Source organism: Ostrinia furnacalis, unplaced genomic scaffold (genome assembly GCF_004193835.3).
Source record: "Ostrinia furnacalis isolate ACB-3 unplaced genomic scaffold, ASM419383v2 OfSCF1629, whole genome shotgun sequence".
Lineage (NCBI taxonomy): Eukaryota > Metazoa > Arthropoda > Insecta > Lepidoptera > Crambidae > Ostrinia > Ostrinia furnacalis.
Genome location: NW_021131868.1, coordinates 15,172 through 34,269, shown reverse-complemented (window position 1 = coordinate 34,269; position 19,098 = coordinate 15,172).

Here is a 19,098-nt window from a genome sequence, read left to right as displayed (position 1 = left end):
TAAGGCGACCGTCAACATAGAGATAGTTACAAAGCCGGAAATTACACGGAAATTGTTTACATAGTAACTAAATAGCATCAGCCAAACACATACAATATACTCATAGAGTGTGACACTGTAGTAGAGCGTGAAGTAGTTTTGTACATCAAAAATCTTAAGAAACATAATTTGTACGAAAACCACTATTTCCCTTTGTCAAAAATAGCTGATTTGAAGTCCCAACCTCAGTAAAAAGTTATACCTATCATTTCAAATGGGTCCACCAAATCCTATAACCTAAATTTACGGTTCGTTGAATTCCATTATTAAAACCAATCGAATTACGAATACGAATTACGAGTTTTATACTCGTAATATGAGCGTTAAATTAGTATCTATATCTTCGAGGCGTTCCTTTCTTATTAGATTAGGCAAATTCCCCGTGTGTTCGAGAAATGTTTGAACACTAATCGTTGGTGATAATTTTGAAACTTTTACAAAGTTTCACCTTAATTAATCCAGCACACTAATTAAATAGTTTCCAGGAATGGCCATTGTAGACTGATTCGACGGTAACTCGCGGAACGGAATAAACTTAGTCAAGGAATACTTAATACGACTTAGTTTAGTCTAAAATATGACTTCAAATCTAATTGAAAATAATTTCGAAAGTTAACGGGGAACAAAATTGGACTTAATTTTGTTTTGCGAGAGCTGAATTTTGGTGTTTATTTGTTAAGAAACTGGCCACATTTAATAGTTTTATCTCTCTTCCTTGTTTATTCTTTTAGTAAAACTGTTATAATATTAAAAATCAATTCCACCACTCAAACTAAACAAGATTAAGGGGGCTTTGACAAATCTAGATTAGAATAAAAGAAAGAGGATAATTATTTAATTTTCCTTATACTGGCTGTAGGGACCAGATGAAAAAAAATTAATTATCCCTCATCCAGCGGCTTCCTAGTGTTGATTACGGTTCGTCACGCGAAGTCTAATTCCTTCGGGGACCCTGCACATTCCTGGAAGGGAAACTAGCAAATTTATTAGCATTCGCCACTTGGAGAGACAGCTTTCAATCTGCATAAAGATTTCCAGAATCAGTGTTTCAAGTTCTGGTAACTGTTTCAGTATTTCACTTTACAGGAATGCTTTGAGGAAACCCTAATGGGGTCTGGAGGACGGTTGAATGTGAAAGTTGTAGCGAAAGCTATTTGAATAAGATAAATTAGTAACTGAAAGATTTTAAAGTAGGTACAGATGGCTGTACATCAAGTTTAATGGTGCGACAACTAATTCAGTCGATAGGAGCGATTTTACTACTGAAAAAAGTGACAGTTGAAAACTAAAAAATACTTAGTAATAAAATTGTAGAGACAAGACTATAAGTGTACATTTATAGAGCTATTAATCACTTAAAATATTTATGAACACGATTTAAAAACTGGGTGTAAAATGCTGTCTTTTATTTGATTTACAACTAAAAGCTATTTGTCATCTACATTTAATTAAACATCATAAACCTTTGTGAAAGATTTATGTTTTTCTTCTTCTTCTTTTCGTGTTGACAACAAATCTACACAGTGTCAGCCCAAAACTCCGCCACAAGAGTGGCGTTGTCAGTAGCACTCATCAAATCCTCCTGAGTGCTTTATGTTTTTAATTCTTACAAACAGTTTATACTTATATGTGTTTTTTGACCAGGCAAACACTACACTATTATGTCATAAATAAAAATATAGTACTAAAAAGACTTTGTTTGGATTACAGATCAATACATTTTATACCATGTTGCCTGCGAGTCCTGTGACAGACAGATTCGTGATTTAATAAAGTTCAACCCTAAAAAGCTGACCAAAATTCAACATCGACGAATGGAAACAAAACAAAATGTAAAAATACTCTTCCTGATTCTATGCAAATGTATTCATTCGCCCGATTGATCAGCAACGCGAACAGTCAAGTGTAAACTGTCTGCTTCCGAGCAAACACCAATTAATCAAACATAATTGAATTCGATCGATGGTGATTCAGCTAATCCATCTTTTTAAAATACATTCGATGGAGCGGCGTTATTTTTTCAAATGGCGTTGCGTTTTAATTTAGGCTGCGAGATTAAAAATCGATTTATTTACAAAGAATTTTTTTTTTTATTATTCAGAGAATGTATGGATTGGATTTCAATAAAAAATAACTATAATTTTTAAGTATTACCTACCCTTAACTTCATTTTACAATTAAGATACCTATTAACAATGGGTACTTTTGGACTATAACAGTCATTATAGGTAAGCACTTTATAGTAGAGCAAATTTTAATGTACAATACAATATTCTGAAATGGACTATCATGAAGATAAAAACATTTCAGTTGAAAAGAGAGCAATATTTTAAACATAGGTACGCGTCTTACGATATAGATCACAAAAGACCAACAGCTATTGGCACCTGAAAAAGCTTTTCTGTTTTCTTCAGTAATTGATTGATGATGTTGTACACAACAAGTGTCTCTAGAAAAATGCGAACAATAAAATATTATTAGTGATTTATTTTCTTCGATTTCTAGATAAATCGATTCCATTCCGGGGACAGTAAAATATTTACGCACCGATTTCCAATTAATACTAGTTTGTTACATAACAAGCATTTGTCAAGTTTGCCGTTCCCATTGAATAAATACGAAGCCCAATGAAACTTCTATAATAATAGTGTTTACACATCGGGTTATCAAGTTTGGTTCTAGACAGTATCCCAGACAATTAATGAGTTTGTTTGACTTCCCATAATTGCGGATCGATAAAAGCATAATTGGAATAACTTTGACGATGTTATTTACTAATTCCTTAAGTGCCTCTCAATTTCTTTTTGCTACAACGCCACAGAATATTTTTGCTTTTATACACTTGTTTTTGTCGTGGAACGACAATTGAATTCATGTTCTAATGATTTAAAAGAGAGGAACTTATGTAGCACTTTTGCAATGTTTGCAATTTGTTTTAGTTCAATACAGAGTTGTCTTTATAATCTTTTAGACTGTGGAAGCTTCGAATGTTAAAAGTGAAAATAGACACTTTAAATTTTCAGTCTCTGAAAACATTGGAATAACCGTGAAAATTACCATAAAATATCCAATTAAGGTGAATAATCGCAACAATATTGCAAATTAACGATCACAATTACTTAGACGCTATATCTCAAAAATTACGTTTATTGAGATATATCTCATTATTACGTAGCCATAAAAAGTTATGACACACCATTCAGGGCTTAATTTCTATCATTAAAAAATAATGGCAGTACTGCTTCCCAAATATCCCGTTAGTTTTTACGATACGCAATACATTATCACCCTGACACACTATAGCTATTTCTATAAAAAATATTATGACTTTTTGCACTTACGTTGCTGTAGGTATTACCGGGTGTTGCAAGCATAGGGGTGTAGTTGTACGAGAATCGATATTAAAATAACTTATTCTCAAAAACTTAATCCTCTAAGACTCGATAAACGTGGTAACTATGTATTACAAAAATGCTACAAGATCTTGATGGATAAAATATGGCCAGTGACGGGACTTGTTTGATTTGTCCACTTTTCTACCACAAACACATAATTATTGATATCGATAAAAACATCGACATTATCGACAAAAATACTACATCCCTTTACAAAGATATTAGTGTTTTCGTTACCCTTTTCAACTTGCTAGTCAATAAACTTGTGAAGGCGATCTCTTGTAATACCCATACTATCCTTCTTCTCACGTAGGCAATATGCCTTCACATGGAACTTAAATGTATTACCGACGACAGGTTGTAATACCAGGCCTGTTCATCTTCGCGAGTTTACATCGAAAACAAAACACGCACGATGGCCCACCTACAGGATACTATTCGACAAGGCCTCACATACGAGCGAACATTGACTCACGCACGCGTATTCTTGTGTATGATGGAAGAAAATAAAGAAAATGGTGTACTAAATACTGTGCAGTATTTAACTGCCTAAATAATAATAAAAACACAGAATGTTCTTTTTTAAGTTGCCTCAAGACACTGAGAGGTAAATAAGTAGTTAATATTATTCATGATAATTCATGATAATTTTGGCACCTCACGTCACATCATTTTACCGAAGTCAGCCCTATAGCTTCGGCGCAGTGCCGATCACTGTCGTTTGTCAACAAAATGGTGCTTGACTCTTGAGACAGGCTAAATTACACCATATTGTTAATGACATTGAGCATACATTTTTTTAAATACCTTCGCGAAGTAAAACTTCTGTACGTAGTACTTATTATTATTCTGTGGTAATACATAACTGAAGTTCAGGCTGTATTTCTACTGAGGCGGAACGGAGGCTTTTTATACTTTAGAAGTTTTAAGCGAAGCCGTGAAACGTGCTAAATGTATTAACGCTCTCTCCGCTTAACTGTAACTCAGTTAACGTTTGATTAGCGTAAACGTCGTGTGAATACCTATTCTACATTTGAAGCTTAAGCCTCGTTGTATTTGGCCTAAACAAAATTAAATACATAGAAGAAATCACAACTTTAAGGCTGAGTTGCACCATCTAACTTTGACCGTAACTACTACTAACGTTAACCAGTGTTTTTTTGTATGGAATTTGATAGATTTTTGACATTAAATGTCAAAAATCTATCAAATTGACAAATTTTGTCAAAGTTAAAGTAAGATGGTGCAACCCAGCCTAAGTGACTTTTGAGTTTCTACCAAAGAATTTTAACAGAAAACGCGTTTCAAACTTTGACATCTCGTTTGGTTTGTTGCAGTTTCGTCACTTTTGCGTTTCACCGTGTGGCTTTACCCTAAGTTTCTCAGTAAAATCTGTCTCAATGCCTCAACAATTTAGTTCTTTTTATTAATAACATACATACAGTAGTATCTTAAATAATTCGCTTTTCCAGGAACATTGAACACTAGTAGACGGGTTAAATTGTCAGGTAAAAATGGCTACAACTTTTTTCCAGTACTGACGAGTACATTCACGTGTCCACACTTGATTAACATTGAATCAGAAATTACTGTAAACCCGCAGAGACGGAAATAAAAGTTCGTATCCAATATCAGTTTTTTATCATCCGTGCGGTCACACAGTTGAAGGTTCTGCGAATAGATATGTTTATAAACACGTATGCCTCAAAAAATACTGGTAACAAAATATACTAAACTTCGGACTATTAGAGCTTTTGGTAAGTAGGTAGGTACCTAACGAACCAATCACAGAGCTCTATTCAATGCTGTGCGTTCGATATGCTGCTTCACTTAAGCAAGCATCGTTTGTGAATACGGGCGTAAGGCTGGTTTTAGTGTCACGCGGACTGTCAGTGCGGATCGCTCCGCACAGCCGATCTGTATGAACTGCTAGAGAGCGGAGCGGTTCCTCCGGACCGCGTTACTCTAAAACGCTCCCTAGAAGTTCATACAGATTGGCCGTGCGGAGCGGGTCCGCACCGGACGGTCTGCGTGCCACTAAAACCATCCTAAGTGGATTAGTCTAGTACTGATTAAAATTGTATAAATATCTAATGCCCGTTTTCACCATTAATCACTAATTTTTAAGTGACCCTTTGAAAATAAAATTCCTGTTATGTGTTACTATAGGGGTCACTTAAAAATTAGAGATTGATGGTGAAAACGGCCATAAGACAATTCTATAATGGAGGTACGAAGTTCGCCGGGATATGGATTAAAAAAGTTAAATAAGAATACTTGTATAAAAACAATATTTTATCTTACTTCCTACTACAATATTTTCCTTTGGATGTCAGGATGTTTGTTACTCTTTCACGCAAAAACTACCGAACGGATTTTGACGAAACTTTACAGTATTATTGTTTATAACCAGAATAACATATAACCGCGGGCAAAAGCTATGTATTATACTACTAAGGCCCAGTTTTTTGATTCACAGTTAAAATAACTAATTGTTTTTGCTAATAATGGTTAAATATTAACAAAATGTAAACTAATAGTTAAAAATGTACTAAAAGTCAAGCTAACCATTGTTCGAAAAACATTTTATTCTGATATTAACCACTTGTCATTTGACATCTGTCAAATTTGACTATTGGTTATTTTTTAACTACGAATGAAAAAACTGGGCCTTAGGTGTGATATTGAATACGACCCTGGGTCACTGCGTAAAATCACTTGAAAATTTGGACATGTGAACCAACTCACTGGTCAGATCAGTCGCCTGGCAAAAAAGGTCATACAGTACTTCAGGTAGTCAATTTACCATTAAAAATTAACCTAATTGCAATAGACCTAGAATTGAGATTTAAAAGACTTATTGGTCCAATAAGAACACCAAACTTCGAGATGTATGATCATATTATCTCGACTTACGATTCAACGGCCGCAGAATAGATAAATTTTTCGACTCACTGAATTTAGTTGGGGACTTCGAATGACGATCGACATTCAAACATACCGAATAATATTGAACATTATTCAATTCAGAATTCAATTGGTATATTAAGGGCTATCAAAGTTTATTGCTATCGACAAAAAGGTTGATATTACGTACCTATCTCTTTTATTCAAAACGTGTTTAGCTTCTGTGATACTATTATGTTTTTGTATTAGGTACTCATGGGAATTTGGTAATTATAGATTTAATCCTTGCCACTGTTAAAGGTAGCCTTTCGAACTAAGCGTCACAGACACAGCGACTTTAGCTTTGGTCTAAGGTAGCCTTTGGAAGCGAGTTAGTGACGCAGCGTTGGTGGCACAAGGCCAAAGCTAAAGACGCTGCGTCTGTGACGCTTAGTTCGAAAGGCTACCTTAAGTCCTCTTAAGCGCGTTTGGCCAATAATAGCGCTTCTTAGAAATTGTTAGCCAATTGGCGATTGCTATGGCAACCGCAGAAACTTTAGCATATTTTCGGCGAGGACACGTTTGCTAAACTTCAAAAGTGAAGGTATTTCATATTTTTTTTTGATGGTGACGGCACTTACAGCTACAAGGACGCCATTTTCTTACTAGCGCTAGCTAGCGCTATTTTCTGCCAAACGCGCCCATTATCTTCCCATTAATACTTCAATTACGCCAAGTTCCATTATACAAATCTTTTGTTTTGTAAAAAGCACATAACCTAAATCAAACTTTGAAATTTTTGTGCTTAACGTTCAAATTCGCATCTACATAATATTACCTACTTACAACTACTGAAGATGCAACAGTTATGTGAATATGCAAGCTTGTCGTTGGTATTTTTGAGAGTAACGTTTCGAGTGCTCAAATTCCATGCGGGTAAAGGTAACACACAATTAGGTTCGGCCTAATTAATAGGAGAAAGCACGTCAATTAAAACCTTATGGTATCCTTATCTAGTGCTATTATTCAACCAACATTTGTAGTCTCATGTGCTTTTGACTGTAGGTACTTTGTATTCTTCTTATTTCTCTCACAATCCTTTTTGTATCAATTAACAATCTCTAGCAAAAAAGGTTTTTTACCCAATTGCTTTTTAGATGAGCGTTTATACGAAAGCACTTAATATTTTAAGCACATACAGAACAAAAGTTTCGCAATTAACGTCGGTAGGTATACTAATCATGCCTTAATTAGTACGGGTAAAACCTTAACTTTTGCTTGATGAAAGTTAAAAAGCATTTTTGAGGCACATCCAAGCAAAGTTTTTAAAGTAGGCGCACCTACTGACACGTGAAGGATGTCCCTTGTATGTAATTATTATGACTGAATGAACATAATTTATAATGTCATGGTCATGTTAACTCTTAATTCGTGCTTTTTATAACTTTATTTTAGAATTTCTATTATTCTATTGAGTATAATAATTTCTGAAAGATTTTCCTGTGATATTAAGAAAATGCGTCTTAGCAGGCTTATCCTGGATTTAAGATCAGAGAATAATAACTCATCGTCACTTGCAATAGGGAAAAATTGAGTTTGAAGCTGGCCCATTAGGAAAAAAATGGAGCGAAATTATTGGCGGTGTGATTTGAGATTAATCTAAGGCGATCCTTAACCGTAAGATAGGGCATCTTCACACAAGTAATTTTTCATTTCGGGGTGAGATTGCGTGCACGCTGCTAGCTTGCTACGTCATCGTGACGCAGCAGTACACGCCGCGTAAATTCTATGTGGGCGCTGCAACTTTTGAACACTTAGGCTGGGTTGCACCATCTTACATTAACTTTAAACAACTTTAAAAATCTGTCAAACTCCATACAAAAATAGCGGTTATCGTCAAAGTTAGGTGCAACTCAGCCTTATTTTTTTGTTTTTAATTAATTTGGAATACCAGTTTGACGTGTGTTCGCTCCGATCTCGTGTCCCACCGAGATATCACCCGTGTGAAGGTGTCCTAGGATGTACATATGTTCATCAAGCAAGCGGTTAATCTTCATCAATCGTATCACGCCACTATTGTAGTTTATCTTGCTAATTACAGTAAGGCTAACACTACACCGTAGTTACTATAAGTCGGTGGCTTTGTAAAAGTGAAATTGTCTAGAAATTACAGTGACATAAATGTTTTGCTAAAATGTAAACATCGTCCCTCATTTCTCTTAGATAGCACATACTTAGAGTATAAGTTTCAAGAGTCTCGTATGGCAGAAGCTGCATCATACTACTTAGTGATGAGATTTACCTACCTACCACGTATACCTACTTCGAATAATTTTAATGAAGTTAGTTGCTAGCGTCGGTTACTGATGACTCCCACAATACCTAATAATATAGGGTTTCTTGCTGTGTCTTGAACGCACCCTAATATTAACTTACCTCACCCTTTGTAGATTTTGTTAATTACTCGACTAGACCTCGATAAAAGTCTACCTACTGTCTTTCTCTCTATTATTAGCCCCAAAAAACTTCTACTGAATTAACCACAAACGAGGTGTGGTCAAATGGGTTAAAAGGGGGCGCATTTACGCATGCGGTTTATCTTGTCTCTTTTCAATTACAAAAGTGCTTTCATATCAAAAAATTATTCAGGGTTAAAGTACTCAAAATGAAGCTAACTAGTCCCATTTACATTGCGGTTTATCTGAAACATTATAAATTCCCTCAGTTATAGGATATAATATTTCAGCTACGGTGTAGCTTTCCAGTAATAAATTTTAGGTCCGGATGAAGAAAAACACAATTTTACTTTTATTTATTTCAGAGCTATTTTAGCATGGAATTACTTCCCTAAATTTTCAATGTTCGCAATTTTTTTATCTATCTAGTTCGTTCATGAATGTACAGCTTGTGAAATACCAATAGTAAATGTTAAATTACACTGGCATAAAAGAGACCGAGTGTAAAAGAGGAAATGAATAAAATCGGTTGGGTTTTCATTTCCGGAAAGCGTCGTAATATCGAGTCGGGTCGTGATCTGCGATTACTGTCGTTTTTCCAACTGCTCCCTTACGTCCAATTTATGGTTGGGAAATAGTAAATGTCTACTTTTTTTTCTAACATATAATTTTATCTCGTTCGTTTCAGCCGAAAGACGTCCACTGCTGGACAAAGGCCTCCCCCAAGGATTTCCACAAAGACCGGTCCTCCCTAGTGGGAGGCCTGCCCACGCTACGTCTTCCAGCTCGTGGTCGCCACTCAAGAACTTTCCTTTCAAATTTTATCTACCTGTCATACAATAGTCGACAGTGCATTAGACTTCACCTTTTTATAGGAAAGTAGCACCTATTAACACTATTACCCAACTTAATAACATTTTTTTATTTCCTTTCTTTGGTCAGTCATAGAAAGGAAACGAAATAGTTATAAGAATAATTAAATTATTTTAAAGATCTGCATACAATTCTTAGGCGAATGTAAACCAATTGAAAATCTTACTAGCAAAAGTTCAAAACGAACTAAGTCTAAGTTAAACTCATTGTTTATCTTCTTTGAAATTTAGAAGAAAGTGGAATCTTCGTCGGTCCTTTCAACTTCGCGCCGTAAAAGATGCGCTGCTAGCATTTGGACATAAGTACCTATGTACTTAGATTAGTTCAGAAAAGAAGAACGGTCATCTGTGACCCAGGCCCGACAGAAACGAGACATACCTCAGTTTTTTTGTCATGTCTTAATTAGTTAAATTATATATTTTTTATATTCGAAATCTATGTATAACACCAAAATATTACCCTTTGTTTTTGTTCAGGCGTTATACAAAAACTAATACAAAATGCCTATTTATCACCAAAATTGGTAAATGTATGTACCTAAATGGCTATTACAGCTGCTATGGAATGTATCTAGGTGACCTGGAGATACATCCGGATTATAGGTACAGGGTGGAAACGAGAAGTTACAAAATCCAAAAATTCAATGTTACCAGCTTCCATAATCTGTAACCTATTATTGGTACCATTTGAAAGAGCTCGTGAAGCACTTTCAGAATCAGTAACTAGTTTTTCGATATCTTGTATAGTTTAGAAATAATCGAGTGAGATCACTTATCGTTCCATATGTATAACCACCCTGTATAATCCGGCTGTATCTCCAGGTCACCTAGATACATTCCATAGCAGCTGTAATAGACATTAAATACATAAATTTACCAATTTTGGTGATAAATATAGGCATTTTGTATTAGTTTTTGTATAACGCCTGAACAAAAACAAAGGGTAATATTTTGGTGTTATACATAGATTTCGAATATAAAAAATATATAATTTAACTTATTAAGACATGACAAAAAAACTGAGGTATGTCTCGTTTCTGTCGGGTCTGGGTTTTTTTTTATGGGGCGTGACCGTTCTTCTTTTCTTAATTAAATGGGTACTTCCTTAATCTCCCTTCATGTAATGATTCTTAGGACTACAGGGTGTTAGGTAAATGGGTATATGAGCCGACACTAGCCCATGTTAACATAGGCATATAAATGGTATGGCGTAGTCAGAAATTTGATAATCATCATTTTATTTTTTTAAATTTTCATACAAAATATTTTTTATAAAATCCGATTTGTATGAAAATTTAAATAATTAAAATGAAGATATCAATTTTCTGACTTCACCATACCATTTATATGGCCATGTTAACATGGGCTAGTGTCGGCTCATATACCCATTTACCTAACACCCTGTATATTAAAGAACCCGTTCTTATCCATTAGTCAAAATCGCAGAGATAAAAGCAAATATGGTGCTGAATATCGAAGCAAAAACTTATTATTCTGTACAGCATTTCCGGTCACCAATTCTGCAAGTAGTATCATACTCTAAAGGGCCATGACTTTTAAAAAAAATGAATATTAATATTTACTTACTAGATTTACTGACATTTACTCAAGCTACGCACTCGCATAAAGTTTCAAAGTCAGATCGAATTAGGGCCCAAACTGCCCTACTGTTTGTAACTCATCAACGTCAGGTCAATTATGCGGGTGCTATTAGGTAAATTAACACCTCAACTTGATTAAAGTGAACATTTCAGGTGCATTAAACAAGGGTTGATTGTGGTGTGACATCACATAAACAAATACACACACTAACGCCCGTATTCACAAACATTACTATGAGGTCTCACAGTGCGCGTAGACGCACAAGGTGACACACGAACCAATCACAGAGCTCTATTCAACGCAGTGCGTTCGATTTGCTGCTTCACTTAAACTTAAGCAAGCATCGTTTGTGAATACAGGTGTACCTAAAGCTTTTTGTTTGAAGCTCAATATAGCCTTTTACTCGTATACTCTGAAACCTATCTATAAAATGTAAATATGTACATATAACATAGACAAGACTTACTTCTAGTTGTTATATTTATTTAGGCTTTCAGCCAGGAAAGATACGGGAACAAACAACGATAGCTCCTGGCAGTTTTGTCACAAAAGGTATTCCGAATTATTTCCGAATTCTTGATTCAGATTATTTTTACAATAAGAAATGGTATCCAAAAATAATTAGGTCGATTTTAATACAAGTTAAATAGTTCGTTAATTAAGAAATTCCAAGTCTGTTGCCTCAACTTACAAACAAGTACTCTGATGATAAGAATATTAGTTCTTATGTAAATTAAATGTCACAATCATTATTAAAATTATCAGACAGGACGTAGGACGTGACATGCTTTAGGATGAATCCCTCCTCCTCCTTTAAATTCCAGACCATTTGGAGTGACCTGTATTAAGAGAGACCTGCCACCTTTAATATACGTAGGTCTTATGTCTACCGTTAACTGTGTGCTTACCATGAGTTTATGTTATGAGACCTCGCTAGCGACTCCGTAAAAAAAAATACATTAAATGTACGACAGATTGTACACGCCTCTAGCGGCTACTTTAGAGAACTAAAAATCACCATCTAGATTTTTGACGCACTCGCTGACAACATTCGGCTCAACACCCCGCTAATCCACGCTAAATTTTGTCAGTGTGTGCGTGCGCGCCGCATACGTATTGGCGCGCTCACATACAAACCGCGCTCGGTTCGTTTCTATGAAGATGACCTAATCATTTATTTTGTATTTACTCTGGTATACGTCAAACTTAACCATTTGCACCCAACCCGTACACTTTAATCCATTGCATTCGCAAATTAATTGTAACAAGAATTTGAATATTAATTAATAACAAAACTCAGAAATGCTAATGGAAAAACTTGTTAAGGATGAAGTTTGAGTAAATATGAATATTGTATTTTGTTTGAGTTTGTGAAAACGTAAACAACAAAACACAAAGGTGTAAAATGGGTGTTAAATATTCCAATTATAAATAACATAGTTTCAACGCAAAGTTCATTTTTTCAATTATTTAGTACTAACTATGAAGTCAAATTTCAATTTCAACTTCTCACAGATATCGGGAAGATATACATAATTATGTTTTGAAAGTGTAGGAAACAATAAAATTGGAAGAAATTGCTTAAATTCTACATTTTCAGTTAATTAAGATACAGTTAAAATATGTTTGAAATCGAAACTTTATTCAAGCAGTTCGTTCACCTATAAAATTTTTCATTCATGGCCCTTTTGTCCAATTAAAATGAAAATTTTGCTACGACGTTTTTGTCTATCGGTGTGTAAGTAAGTGGAAGTCATTCATGACAAAATCGACAACGATATTGCTTCGTTAATGTCAGATATTTTCAATTATTCTAATGGTCTTGGCATTATTTTGTTACATTTCATTACTGCTGTGATGGTTCTAAATATTATTTTTGAAGATGAGTATTTTATGAGTTTTTGTTATAAGAAAAATCTAGGAGTAGGTATCTCCACTTGGGCGTCTTAGAGTCTGAAACATAACATGTTTGTTTACTTTTGTTACGTTGACCTAATGGCAGTCGGATGTACATAGTGATTTAGCTTCAGAAAAACAAAGCCTATGGGGGTTTCGGATTCGAAATAATGCAAATATTTTGTAACAAACTAAGTAGGTAACTAATATGTAGTCAATGTAGGCATAATGTTTTTGATGGATTTAGGTAGGTATATTGTTTTTATAAACGGACCAACTACACAATTTCAATGGTTAGGTTGCACCATCTTACTTTAACTTTAACAAACGTCTAGTCTGTCAAACTCTATACAAAAAACACCGGTTATGAGTATAGTCACGGTTAAAATAATGTGGTGCAACTGAGCCTTAGTATTTTATATCAATTTAAATCGTACGTAGTTTAAACTAAGGCGCTTTCCAACCAAAAATGTACGTTGTAATAATGACAAATTCTATCGGAACGAAATAAGAAAAAGTACTGCTGTTCCTAGTCGATTACAGAATTTACGCGAATTCTCCATTACATTCGTTTGTAAGAAAATCAATAACCAACACCGAGTATCGTTTGTAAACGAATGAGGAAGTAGGTAAGTATTTTCTGAAACTGTGAGTCCAATTTGTAGGATTATTATACGCGGTAATCCGCACGGAACTCGGCTTACGTGGTTGTTAAAAGAAAAAGTTCCTGAAGGTAATCGAGTTATCTTAATCAGTGATTGAGTCGCTAAGTTCACCCGAAAGTAATCTTAGAGATGTAATGGACTTATACTAAGTATAAAAGTTTACAGGGATTTTGTGGGTTCAGAGGACATTGGTGTCTCTGATTGACCTTTATTTTTATCGTCCTACAGTTTATTTCAATTGGGAAGACATTTCATCTATACTTTAGTGAATAAATGCTGGAATTTATATAAAAACATTTTCCTACAGAGCGTTCAAATAGGAAATCCACCGAGGAGCTGGTTTCGCATAGCTTAAGGGGTGAAACAAGATATCACGCTTTTGCAGCCAGGCGTTGCAGTGCAGTATGAATAAAAAGATGTCATTAATTCAGTATAAATAAAGACTATAATATTTTATGTATTATTGTTATTATTTAGCATACTGTCTCTCGATTAGTAGTAATCGTGAGGTGAATTAACTCTATCTCCTAAACTAAGAAAATCGTAGAACATACATGAGGGTGATTTAGATACACCTTGATGGTAAGGAATCTAAATTTTAGCTTTGAACGTCAACTCCCAGGCCAATCTGTATATGAGACTTTTTAAATATGTAGGTAGGTACGTAGACGATCACAAATAAATATTTTTCAGCTTTTATTTCCATTCAATCTTAGCGCAGTGCAGCATTCAGTAATAGCTCTGCCTGAATATCTGTATTTTCGAATTTATACATTTGAAAAGCCTTCAAGGTATTTATTTATCACATCGACAATTTCTTGGAAAGATTACTCTATCATAGATTAAGTACTCGAAGTAGGTAACACGTCCTTAAAGGTCATAAGTCAGTCTCCAACTAAGATTACCAGTGCTAAACTTAACGAAATAAATCGGTATCCTTCCGTTTGGCCAAATTACTTTTCGCCAAATTTCACTTCGCAAACAACTTATCGCCAAAGTTTCATTTCCCAAATCAACTTTTAGCAACTGTACTTTTCGCAACTAATTCATTTGGTCAAATTATCATTTGGGCAAATTTTACTTGGCAAACGTTTATATAGCAAATGTTTTATGTTGCCAAATATTATATCCCAAATAATTTGTTTGGCCAAATTGACACTTCACATACTTACCCACCGTTACCCACAAATCAAAGTATAAGGCACATGATCATGGTTTTCACAAGAATTTTATGTAAAACATTGCAGGAAATAGTATGGTTGCAAAAAGTAGGTATTACAGAAAAAAGTAGGTTAGGTTAGGTTAGAACAGTGACCCTTAATGCGCGAAGGCGAGCGAAGCGTGCCGCGGCAGCGGCCGCCGAGCGCTAGAATCACCTCTATTGTTAATGAATCATTTGGAAATTTCGATAAAAAGAATGAAATAAGGAAATTAATGTAGAACAAATTTTATATTAACTACCCACTAAACAAAATAATAACCACAAGCTAATTTGTATCCATTCTATGCACCAATCAAATTATTTTGTAAATAGTTTATCGTGAAATATTTTTGCCTAATGAAACATTTGGCAAACCATACTTTGCCAAACAATAATTTGCTAAACAATAATATGCCAAAAACAACATTTGCGAATTAAAAGTTTGCAATAAGTTGCTTTGCCAAATGAGAATTTGCCAAATGAAAATTTGCGAAACGTTTTTTGCGATGTGATAATTTGGGAAACGTTTTTTGGCCAAACATTAGTAATCCAAATAACTCACACAGTAAAGTAACGTCAGATAGCGTTGTCTACATTAATATTATAAAGAGGAAAACTTTGTTTGTTTGTTTGTTTGTTTAGTTGTAATGGATAGGCTCAAAAACTACTGGACCGATTTTAAAAATTCTTTCACCATTCGAAAGCTACATAACTCACGAGTAACATAGGCTAAATTTTATTTTGGAAAAAAAATAGGGTCCCGTAAAATATTTAGGATTTTCATAAGACGTGGAAAAGCGCCATCTATCGTCATTGGTTAAAATCTTCTTGCGCCTGACAAAAATTTTTGAGGTACGTAAATATTCATGAAGGCAAAGCTGTCAAACGCCATCTTTCGACATCATTAGTAAATTAGTAACTAAATATTACATGACTATGAATAGCGCTGTTCGTAAATAATATTGAAAATTTAATAAATAAAGATATTTTATGTAATTGAACCATTTACTGTATGTACCTATTTGAATCATTCACTGTGTTTAAACGAGCAAATCAAAGTGTTAATTAGTGACTTTTTACAAACTTCCTTGCAAATTCTTACTATGTGCCGCCATCTACCGAGATGAATATTAGGGTACGGTTCAGCGGCGGACAAATGGGATGGGCGCGTGGGCGATTGTAGTTAAATAGGATAAGAATTACTTCGTTTTTGTTTTCTGTATGTAATTTGTTAATTTTTTGGTAGGGTCTTTATTTTAATTACTTAGGTTGGTAGGTACTTACTTATTTGATTTTAATGATAATTACTATAGGTACGTATAATTTTAGTAGAAAGAAAGGTAATTGAATGACTAAGTGACTCACTCACTCATCACGAAGTCTCGGAAACTACAAGTCTCAAAAGAGTTCTCATAGGGGTTAATGGTCTATCTATTCCACTTTGATCACCTGGCTTTGATCACCAAGATGATCAAAGTGGACTCCAGTTAAATGATTTTTTTAGTGTTCTTTGATCACCTATAAATAAATCATACCTCTGAATTGTCACATACATGTCCAATTTGTTTATTGCGGTTTTTAGAAAATATCAAAAATGTTACAAAACAAAATATTATGTAGTACAACAATTGGACATGTGACTATTCAGAGGTGTGATTTGTTTGTAGATGATCAAAGGACACTAAAATAATAATTTAACTAGAGTCTACTTGGCTCACCCAGGACATCGTATCCGTGGGTGATCAAAGGCACAGTTCAAAGGGCACTAAATTGTCGCTGTAATACACCTCCTTTTAGAACGTAGGTAGTCACTAAGACGAAATTTTGCAAAATTCAACCCTTATGGGAGTTAAAAAGGGGGTTAGAAGTTTGTATTGCAGTCCTCGGTTTTTAAAGTAAGAGACTTGAAAGTTAAAATGTATGCTCACTATGATCTCTAGATATTGTGAAGGTGTACATATACTGTTCGGTACACTGTGGTACTGTGTACACATCGGTTTGCCGACGATTGTGGTCATGCCAGAATCGTTGAAAGATCTTGGCACAATGCTCGAAGACCTTAATCGATTTTCCCAACAGGTAGGCCTGAGGATGAACATGGACAAAACGAAGCTTATGCCGAATGTCCATGTTGCGCCCTACCCAGTTTCAGTTGGGAGCTCAATTCTCGAGATTGTCGACAAGTAGGTATGTCTACCTCGGACAAACGATCCAGCTAGGTAGGTCCAATTTCGAGAAGGAGGTCAATCGTCGAATCCAACTCGGCTGGGCAGCGTTCGGGAAACTACGCAACATCTTTTCGTCCAAAATACCTCAATGCCTGAAGACTAGAGTGTATAACCAATGTGTGTTACCAGTGATAACTTATGGCTCGGAAACGTGGCCTCTCACTATAGGCCTTATACAGGAGCTCAGTTACACAGCGTGCTATGGAGAGGGCTATGCTTGGTGTTTCTTTGCGAGATCGAATCAGAAATGACGGATTAGCAAGCTAAAGTGGCAATGGGCAGGGCACATAGTACGCAGAACTGATGGCCGATGGCGCAGAATGGTTCTGGAATGGAGGCCGCGTACCGGAAAACGTAGCGTGGGACTTCCACCTACAAGGTGGACCGACGACATCGTAAAGGGAAGCGCTGGACGCAGGCCGCTTCCAATCGATCAACATGGAAAGCATTGGGGGAGGCCTATGTTCAGCAGTGGACGTCCTATGGCTGAAATGGTGGTGGTGGTGGTGGTGGTGGTACATATTATACTGAAAATGTATCATTAGAAATCAACTACGGGGGCTAAGGAGATAAAAGGAGGGTTGGAAGTTTATATTATGAAAGTCTTATGTGTTTAAAGTAAGAGAGTTGAAATTTAAAATGTATGCGCTATAGATGCTAAGAGCGGATTTTACGAAACTCCACCTCTAATGGAGTAAAACGAGGTCCACGCGTACGAAGTCGCGGGCGGCCGCTAGTTACTAATATAAAGCTAAAGAGTTTGTTTGTTTCCTTGAAAACGTATTTTTGTGTTGGATAGCCCATTTATCGAGGAAGGTTTTAGGCTATATAACATCACCCTACAGCAATAGGGGCGGAACAGTAAAGAAAAATGTTGCAAAAACGGGAAATATTATCCAAACTATTTTCACGCGTACAAAGTCGCGGTCACAGCTAGCTAGTAAGTCATAAGTCAGACCCAAAATTACCAGTGTTAAACTCAGTATTTAGACGAAGTTACTCACACGGTAAAGTGTCCTCAAATAGCGTTGTTAGTCAAAATAATGTTAGTCTATAAAATTGAGTGCCTATCAATTTGTAAAGCACAGTTTAACGCGCTATAATAAATAATAACGACTAATGAATTATATCGTCCAAATATTGGCGAGCTCGTTTTCATCTGCTGACTGCATGGGGGCGATAAAAGATAATGAATACCGACACTTTAGCTGTTGCAATTGACTTTGAATTGGTTCAAGGTCACCGTAGGTTACCTACATTTTACACGCCTACATTTTCTGGGATGGAAGACGAATATTGGTTGGAAACAGACACTTCAGTTAATGGGTTATAGGTTCTACTCATCTGTTTTTTTAACTTAAAATAGCTATTGCCTCAAGCGAGAATTGAACACACGATAAAAGTCAGAACAGTCCTTTCAGTAAGTGAAAGTTCGTAGATAGTAAAAATAATTTTACTTTCCTCGTTTTACATAATAAATGAAATTTAATTATTAAATAAAACATTAATCATTCTCATCTGTTTAAAGGTTTTTAATCATATCCACGACCTGAAACAGGCGGACTGTTTCAAGCGCATTAAATATACATGGGGTTTAATTTAGGGCCCACAGTAAGGGATACGATACGAATTTTGTTTTCATGTTTACAATTATTTTATTACCGAGAATTTTTAATCAGTGCTTTAAAAGTAAATTATTTTCGTTTATAATTCGGTAATCTCGGGATCTACTGAACCGATTTTAAAAATTCTTTCACCAATAGAAAGCCACATTATTGCTGAGTGTCATATTAAAAACCGAAAATTTCCACGCGGGCGAAGCCGCGGGCGGAAAGCTAGTATAATGTAAATGTGTTAA